We start from the raw sequence: 8643 nt of genomic DNA, 5'->3' as shown, positions 1-8643 counted from the left end.
TATTTTTATTGGTTATTCTGACAACTCAAAGGGTTACAAGTTTTACGATCCAAGTTCTCAAAAGGCAATTGTTAGTCGAGATGCTATATTCAATGAGCAGTTGATGGGAGGTTCATGGTCCACAGATGATGCTGATGATACAAAAACATTACTCACTTCTTTTCTTTTTTTACTTTTGGACAATGATTTTCATGATGACAACACTCTTTTGATGGATATTGGAGACAAGTCTATTGATGTTCATCCTACGGTTTCAAAGGAGACTGCTACGATCTTGATATCTATGTTGATCTTCATATTGAACTTGAGCACGGTGCAAATCATGTATATGATGATGATCTTGAAACCTTTAATCACGTATTGGCTATTTGTGAAGATCCTTCAACTTATGCAGAAGCTATGTCCTCTCTACAACAAAAGGAACAATGGAAGGAAGCCATGGAAACTGAATATGAGTCTTTGATCTTGAAAGGTACATGGGTTCTTACCAATCTACCTTCTCGTCATATTCCTATCAAATGTAAGTGGGTTTACAAGACTAAAACAAAGGCAGATGGATCCTTTGATAAATTCAAAGCTCGTTTAGTTGCAAAGTGATACTCACAAATTGGAGGGATTGACTATCATGACACTTTTTCACCCTTAGTTCGTAGTACAAGCATTCGAGTACTACTAGCTTTTGCAACTCAGTTTGATTTGGAAATACATCAAATGGATGTTAAGACGGCTTTTCTTAATGGAGACTTAAAGGAGGAAATATGTATGGAGCAACCTGAAGGATTTACAATTCCCAGAAAGGCACCGTGCTTTGTATGGACTAAAACAAGCTTCACGATCATGGTACATCAAGATTGATCAATTTCTCACATCTCAGGGGTTTGTTTCTTGCTTCTCTGATCCAAATATTTATATCAAGCGCAATGTGGATAACCATTTTGTGATATTGGCCCTTTATGTTGATGACACTATACTTGTGTCTAATAATCTATCTTTCATGCAACAAGTAAAAAAGGTCTTATCCTCAGCCTTTGATATGGTGGATCTTGGCGACATCCATTCATGCCTTGGTATTCAAGTTCAAAGGTATCTTCACAAGGGTATTTTTCTTCTTTGTCACAACAAAGTTTATCCATGATATTGTTCAAAAGTTTGGATTGGCTACTGCACATTCGACAAACACTCCTTGTCTTGCAAGCTCTACTAGGAGTACTTTTGCAAATATTGAGGCTGAATCATTAGCTTTAAATCAACCCTATGCTAATCTTGTTGGTTATCTTCAATTTGTGGGCATGAGCACTCGTCTTGATATTCTATTTGCAGCAAATATGTTAGGACAATACTTGTCCTCTCCATCTACAAGACATTGGTCTCAAGCTAAACGTGTTTTGAAGTACTTGAAGGGCACTGCAGATTTCGGACTTATATATCGCCGTAAAGAAGACATATCTTCATCAACTTCTCTTAATCTTTTGGGTTATTCAGATGCTGATTGGGCAAACTCTAACTTGTCCATGCAATCCACAAGTGGTAATTGCTTCTTTATCAATGGCTGTTTGGTATCTTGGGGGCTAACAAGAAACGATACTATATTGCAGTTTCTACTACAGAGTCTGAATATGTAGCTGCATCTTTAGCAGCTTGTGAATTGGTTTGGATTCGCTGATATTGGTCATTCTCCTTCCTCAAGCACTCCTCTTAGATGTGACAGCCAAAGTGCTATTAGTCTAGTGCCAAGGACTACGTGCAACATAGCAAGTCTAAGCATATTGCAGTTCATTATCACTATGTTCGACATGAAGTAAGGAAAGGAGAAATAATGGTAGAACATTATCCAACTGATCAAATGATTGCAAACATTCTCACCAAAGGACTCCATGAAGCTTGGTTTACACTTTTGCGATCAGAACTTGGAGTTACGACGGCCTCTCTTTTTGGAGTTTAGCACATCTCAGGTCATGTCAATTTTGTCTAGACTTGTACATAGCCTATAGACTTTAGGACACTTCACACATTACTTCACATCATGCACATTTATTCTTTGTACTTTGTATATAGAAGCACATTGCACATGGACTTTAAGGTGGCATTGTACATTTATATGTAGGAGCTCGGGTTTTTCCCTTGTGCTCCCAAGGGTTTTTTTACTCGTAGCTGGAGACCTTTATTTGAGTGGGGGTGTTGGAGCTATATATAGCTAGCCCTAACTCACTCTAGGTCTTGCCTATATATATGTGACTTGTGACCAATATGATTCATTATTGTGGAGCGTATGTGGTGTCTCTTGTCTCGTCTCTCTCCCTCTCTCAACATGGATGTGGATATGTATGTGAAAGAATGGATGTAGATGTATGTGAAAGAATGGATGTGGATGTGTATGTAAAAGAATATGATGTGGATATGTAAGTGAAAGAATGGATGTGGATGTGTATGTGAAAGAATGTGATGTGGATGTGTATGTGAAAGAATGTGATGTGATGAAAAGAGATGTGATGTGACATGAATATTGTGGATGTGAAGTGATAGATATGAATATATGAATAGATGTGGGTAGTCATACAGGTGAACGATTGGATGGATGTGGATGAATGAGATGAGATGTGTATGAACGAGATATGATGTGGATAGATGTGATTAGATGTTATGTGGATAGAATGTATGTGATGGGATGTTGATGAGAATGAATGAATGCGATGTGAACCGGGATGCAAATAAATGAGATGTGATGTCATGTGAATTGAGATGTGAATGAATGTGATGTGATGAGATGTGGAGATGGGTAGATGCGAGTGGATGAGATCTGATGAGATGGGTAGATGCGAGTGGATGAGATCTGATGATAATAAATGAGGAAAGATGTGATGAGATGAAAATGATGTGATTGGATGAGAATGAGGAAAGATGTGATGAGATGAAAATGATGTGATTGGATGAGAATGGGAATACATATAAAATGGATGTGATTTAAATAATGAGGATTGATGTGGAACAATGGGGAAAGATGAGAGTTTGTTATAGAAACTGTATTTATGACCTCTTTTTAAATGATTGTTTTATGTCAAGAATGTTGGGGAAGCATTTTGACCGTCTTGTGAATGAGGTCATGGGTGGAGACCTAATCTGATAAAGTTACAACAGCTACTACAGAGAGTCAATGGAGGACATCTCATGTAGCAAGGTCGGTCGACCAGCCTTGGTTTGATTTAAATGGTGAGCTTCCGGTATAGTGAATGAGGGACCAAGGAAGTAGCCTATGAGTGAAGCGCTAGGTGACCTGCGAGACGAAGGATCCTAGAGGGTGCTGACCATACGGTGCTTGGGCTCTAGATCACTGAAGATACCCATACGTGCATCGGGGAAGATATTGGAACAAGGAGTAAGAGTTGTTTTCTGAATTCGGGCATGGATCTGATTGATTGACCTTGCTGGTCCTCAACGGATGAGTCCATGGCTCTTTTATATGGATCTGTTGGTTGATCTTGCTGATCTTCAACGGAGATTCCATTTTGATTTTTATAAGTGAAAATATTGCAGGGTTACTATGAGCTAGGAACTATCGAAAAGGCCCCTGAGTGGACAGGTGGTGAGCTTTCTAGTTGCCAATGATGTCACAGGTACACCGATGAAGGAAAAATTAGAAATTAGGATTCAACCGGATATTTTGGAAGTTTATGATCAGTGATACTATAGTTTCATTAAAATATTGTTTTAAAGTCAGTTGAATCTATGAAAAAGGCAATTTCATATTGGGTGTGTAAGTGGTGTGACTAGTTCTAAGTTTGCATGAATATCCGGCTAGGGGGCATGGGAACTCTTTTCCCTAGTATACCCGGGACAAAACCTAACCAAATTCTTAATTGGATCCCATCACTATAGTGGTTGGTGGTTGGCTAACCCACGAGACTAGATGGGGTTAGGCTAGACTGATGGATCCCTAAAATGAGACTCAATTCTGTTACGGTACAATAGATGAAGTAAATCCCGGATAAAAATTGTTCTATGGAAAAGAATCAACGGTTGTGCCTCTCAATGAGGAAAAAAGCGTTGGTCTCCTATGATCCAAGTGCAATCTTTTCCTTGATCTGACTATGGGACTTACGGGTTCGGTCATATCAGTTCAGTTAGTAAAGGCTTTTGACTACATTAGATTAAAAATTATCCTGGAGGAATCGCCCGTGCTTTCCGGGCGAGGGAAGTTTTTCCGGGTTTGGTTTTGGAAGAACTAAGGGATTAGTCTCTTGTCCGGATATCCGTGGGCAAGGCCCCGAGTGAGGGACCCTACTACGTACAAGAAGTGCTACTTCCGTTACTAGTACCCTTGAATTCGTTGCGCGGTGGGGACAGGGATCCTTCAATTAGGCAAATCCCCAAAAGGAGGTAGGTATAGATTGTAGGTAGATTTGGACAATTGTCCAAATCTACATGCAGTGGTCCCCAATGGAGTGACCTATATAGATTTGGACAATTGTCCAAATCTATATTTGATGGGTGGTAAAATCTAGCAAGAGGATAGTTAGAAAAATCTCCAATAAGGGTTAGCCTCCTTAGACAAGTCTCCAATAGGGAGGATGAGAGTCTAGTGAGAGGAGCATTTTGGAAGTCCCCATTTGGAGTGAGCTATGAATTGCAGTTAGATCTGGACAATTACCCTCCCCAATTAGGGTGAACTATGAATCAAAAATAGTGAGAGAAGCTTTTTGCAAATCCCCAATAAGGGTTAGCATTAAGCAATCCCCCAAAAATAGGGACCTAAGGTATAGTGATATGAGAATTAGGAAAGTCCCCAATAGGAGTGACTTATATATTATAGATAGATTTGGATTATCCAAATTTGTATTAAATGGTTGGCTAAATAGCATTAGGCAAGTCTCCAATAGGGGTCATGGATTTGGATAATTTTCCAAATCTACATTTAATGTTTGGCCAAAAGTATTGAGAAGAGCATTAGGAAGTTCCTAATAGGAGTGAGCTATGAACTACATATAGATTTAGACAATTGTCCAAATCTGTATATTGAGTTGTTGGTCAAATAGTGAGAGGAGCATAGGCAAGTTTGTGGTAATGGTTAGCATAAGGTTATAGTCAAAGGAGCATTAGGCAAGTCCGTGGTAATGGTTAGCATAAGGATGTAGTCATAGAAGCTATGAACTATAGATAAATTGCCCAAATCTATATTAAATGGTTGGATAAATCTAGTGAGATAAGAATAAGTGAAGGGTTTAGGGTTTTAGGTAGATTAAGACAATTATTAAAATCTATATTTAATGGTTGGACAAATCTACATTTAATGGTTATCCAAATGTTGTGAGAAGAGAATTAGGTAGGCAAGTCTCCAATAGGAGTGAACTATGAATTAATTCTAGATTTGGGCAATTGTCCAAATCTACATTGAGCAGTTGGCCAAATCTAGTGAGAGGAGCATTAGTCATGTCCATGGTTAGGGTTACCATCATCAGGCCAATGCCCAGTAGGAGTGATCTATGAACAATAGATAGATTTAGACAATTGTCCAAATCTGTATATTGAATGGTTATCCAAATCTTGTGAGATGAGAAGAGAATTAGTTAGTAATATGAGTGAGCTATGCATTGTATATAGATTTGGATAATTTTCCAAATCTATACTTAATGGTTCTAGTTAGAGGAGCATTAGGCAAATCCCCAATAGGAGTGGTATATGTATGTATATAGATTTGTCCAAATATGTATCAACAATGAATGATTGGTTAAATCCAACGAGAAGAGCATTAGACAAATTTATATCAAGGGTTGGCCTTAGGCAAGGTCTTTAATAGGGTTGAGGTCTACTAAGAGAAGAATTATGGAAGTCTCCAATAGGGATGAGGTATGGATTGTAGGTAAATTAAGACAATTATCGAAATCTATATTTCATGATTGGCCAAATCTACATTTGATTGGTTGACCAAATTTACATTCAATGGGTTAGCCAAATGTGGTGATAGGAGAATCAGGTAGGAAAGTCCCTAATATGAATGAACTATGAATTAAATATAGATTTGGGAAATTGTCCAAATCTACATTGAGCAGTTGGCCAAATCCCTATTAAGAGTGAGGTATGAATTATAGATAGATTTGCACAATTGTCCAAATCTGTATATTAAATGGTTATCCAAACCTTGTGAGAAGAGAATTAGTTACTAATATGAGTGAGCTATGCATTGTATATAGATTTCAAAAAAAATTCAGATCTATACTTAATGGTTCTAGTAAGAGGAGCATTAGGTCCACAATAGGAGTGGTGTATGTATGTGTATAGATCGTCTAAATTTTTATCAATGAATGATTGGCTGAATCCAACGAGAAGAGCATTAGACAAATTCATATCAAGGGTTGGCCTTAGGCAAGGTCTCAAATAAGGTTGAGGGGTCTACTGAGAGGAGAATTTTAGAAGTCCCAAAAAGGGTTGAGGTATGGATTGTAGGTAGATTAAGATAATTATCAAAATCTATATTTCATGGTTGGCCAAACCTACATTTAATTTGTTGGCCAAATCTACATTTAATTGGTTAGCCAAATGTGGTGAGAGGAGAATTAGGTAGGAAAGTCCCTAATATGAGTGAACTATGAATTAAATATAGATTTGGAAAATTTTCCAAATCTACATTGAGCACTTGGCCAAACCTAGTGAGAGGAGCATTAGTCATGTCCATGGTTAGGGTTAGCATTAGGCTAACTACCCTTAGGAGTGAGCTCTAGACTATAGATAGATTTGGACAATTGTCCAAATTTGTATATTGTATGGCTAGCCAAATCTTGTGAGAAGAGAATTAGTTACTAATATGAGTGAGCTATGCATTGTATGTAGATTTGGACAACTGTCCAAATCTATATTGAATAGTTCTAGTAAGAGGAGCATTAGGAAAATCCCTAATAGGAGTGGTGTATGTATGTATATAAATTTTTACAAATTTATATCAATGAATGGTTGGCTAAATCCAAAAAGAAGAGAATTAGAGAAACCCCCATTCAAGGTTGGCCTTAGGCAAGGTGCCCAATAGAGTTGAGGTCTAGTGAGAGGAGAACTATAGAGGTCCCCAAAATGGTCGCGTTTGGATTGTAGGGAGATTAAGACAATTATCAAAATCTATATTTAATGGTTCGCCAAATCCTTATTTTATTGGTTAGTAAAATTTATTGAGAAGAGCATTAGGTAGGAAAGTCCCTAATAGGAGTGAACTATGAATTAAATATAGATTCAGTGGTGGTTGGCCAAATCTAATGAGAGAAGCTTTAGTCATGTCCATGGCTAAGCTTAGCATTAGGCCAATCCCCATTAGGAGTGAGCTATGAACTATAAATAGATTAGGACAACTGTCCAAATCTGTGTATTGAATGGTTAGTCAAATCTTTTGAGAAGAGTATTAGCTACTAATATGAGTGAGATATAAATGTTATATAGATCTAGACAACTGTCCAAATCTTTTGAGAAGAGTATTAGCTACTAATATGAGTGAGCTATAAATGTTATATAGATCTAGACAACTATCCAAATCTTTATTGAATGGTTCTAGTAAGAGGAGAATTAGGCAAATCCCCAATAAGAGTGGTGTATGTATGTATATAGATTTGTCCAAATATATATCAAGGAATGGTTGTGGCTAAATCCAATGAGAAGAGCATTAGACAAATATGTATTAAGGGTTGGCCTTAGTCAAGGTCTCCAATAGGGCTGAGGTCTAGTGAGAGGAGAATTATGGAAGTCCCCAACAATAGCAATAAGATATTAATTGTAGTTAGATTTAGACAATTGTCCAAATCTATATTGAATGGTTAGCCAAACGCAATGATATGATCATTAAACAAATCCCCAATAATAAGGGTTAGTCTTAGGCAAGTCTCCATAGGGGTGAGTTCTGGTGGGAGGAGAATTATGAAAGTCCCCAATAGAATCGAGCTATGGATTAATGGTTGGCTAAACCTAGTGATATGAGAATTATACAAATCCCCAATAAGAGTTAGCCTTGGGCAAGTCTCCAATAGGGGTGAATTCTAATGGGAGGAGCATTATGAAAGTCCAAAATAGAATTGAGCTAAAAATTGTAGTTAAATTTGGACAATTGTCCAAATCTATATTGTGAAGAGTTGGCCAAATCTAATGAGATGAGAATTAGACAAGTCTCCAATTGGGTTACCATTAGGCAATTCCCCAAAAGAGCAAGGTCACATGTAATGGTCATTATGCATTTCTATTCGATGTAGATTTGGAAAGTTGGCCAAATGTATGTTGGTGGAATTTAGACAAATTAAACGAATTTCCATATCTCTGTCCAACTCCCATGTCAAGCTAGAACTTTTGTCCAAGGGTTTGGTTAAGTGGATACCTAAGGATTGGGCTGTGGGTGAGAAAGGTTATAGTCTAGGTTCCATGGGTACGTAAGGGATTTGGACAAATTTAATAGTTTTCCATATCTTTGTCCAATTCCCATGTCTAGACATTATGGTGTCCAAGGATTTGGTTAAGTGGATGCCCAAGGATTTGGCCAAGTGGGTGACCAAGGAAATAGTTCACTATCTAAATCTTCATGTTATGTGTAAATGGCTCTAGATTGAAAGAGTTGGTTGTCATTTTTATGGAGGATTTTACTTCTAGTTTAACTCTAGAGCCAGAGATATTTATTTGAAGAGA

This window comes from Cibotium barometz, chromosome 43 (assembly GCF_041138505.1).
Source record: "Cibotium barometz isolate CiBa-2024 chromosome 43, ASM4113850v1, whole genome shotgun sequence".
Classification (NCBI taxonomy): Eukaryota; Viridiplantae; Streptophyta; class Polypodiopsida; order Cyatheales; family Cibotiaceae; genus Cibotium; species Cibotium barometz.
This window is presented reverse-complemented; position numbering follows the sequence as displayed.